Raw genomic sequence first — 1,587 nt, forward strand, 5'->3', positions numbered from 1 at the left:
CAGTAGTGGCGCTCGCTGTATTGCAGTAGTTCGAGTAATGAAGATTTTTGTGAGGTAAGTGATTTCTGGAAGGTATAGTTTAATGTTAGTCAGGGCCATTCTTTTGTAGGGATTTTTGAAAGTCAGATTGCGTTGCGCTAAAAATATTGTGTGTCAGGTTAAGCACAGTCTTGTATAAATTGTTCAAAGGGGACGTTTCACAGTCATTGGATCTCGACCAACGCGAGCAGCAATGTCGTGATACGATAAACCGCAATCGCGATAGGCTACAATCCGACCTTTATCAAAGTCGAAAACGTGATAGTACGCATTTCTCCTCCTTACATGAGGCATCACAACAACGTTTCACCAGGCAACGCAGCTCAACTGCTGTTTGTGTATGAGAAATCCGTTTGAAACTTTCCTCATGTCAGCACGTTGTAGGTGTCGCCACCTGCGCCAACCTTGTGTGAATGCTCTGAAAAGCTAATCATTTGCATATCACAGCATCTTCTTCCTGTCGGATATATTTCGCGTCTGTAGCTCGTCATCTTCGTTGTGTAGCAATTTTAATGGCCAGTAGTCTGCATTACAACGGTTCCTGTCATCAGACAACTGACTGTTTATCAAAGAAAATATTCTTGCTTTGTGAGCTTTAGATGCTGGTATACTGAGAACAAAGCCAAGAATCTTATTTATTCCCTGGGCTTTTCTAGCGTTGGCCTCTGCTTCATTCATCACAAATATCCACTTTTCCACAGTACTACCCTCAACAGAAATTTTCGTACTCATCATATCTTCCAAAGAACGGAATTCATCACATAGGTTATCTTCATTTATTTCTAATTGAATGCGAGTAAACATTTTCTGAAAATAATTAAAATTAACAGAATTCTTTAACGACAGTGGGAGCAAGAACCGAGCTGTACATCTGTCAGAAATGTTTACATTTTTTAAAATGTAAGTATTAAAGATGTCGTAGAATTCAATAAGATAATTCTGAATTCTCTTCTGACTGACAGGACCTAATTTATTTAAAACTTTGCGTGTACTGGTCATCTTTCCGTTGCTAAATTTTCTTCAACAAAGCTTCAGTAGCATTACAGGACTCCTTTATTGTTAAATCTGAAATATCTAGATACTTTGAGGTCTCCAAAAGCATGTTCCCAACATAAGAAAAAGTTTAAGATATGCTTCAACATTTTGCCCAGATCCTCATCGCTAAAATAAAAGTTCAAAACCTTAGATGTTTCATTTCTACTTTTAAAATAGCTTACTATTGGCTCCGAGATCTTTGTTAGGCTATCAACGGCTTGTTCGACGAACAGCCACCTAGTAGATACATGCCTTAAATTTCACACCATTATCACAAATTTTTTTTTAAAAAAAGATCGTAATTCTTCCAGGCGTTTTGCTGACACTGAAGGGTGTCCATAAATCTTAACAAATGTCATTACTATGCCTACATGTAAGACATCAGAAGACTTATTTAGCGCCATTATGAATTACGTGATTTGTGCAGTTTTCCTTGAATGTTTTGTTATTATCATCACCTAACAACTTCATCACGGATTTATTTTTGCTATAATTGACACTAGCATTATATGC

Source organism: Schistocerca americana, chromosome 5 (genome assembly GCF_021461395.2).
Source record: "Schistocerca americana isolate TAMUIC-IGC-003095 chromosome 5, iqSchAmer2.1, whole genome shotgun sequence".
NCBI classification, from domain to species: domain Eukaryota; kingdom Metazoa; phylum Arthropoda; class Insecta; order Orthoptera; family Acrididae; genus Schistocerca; species Schistocerca americana.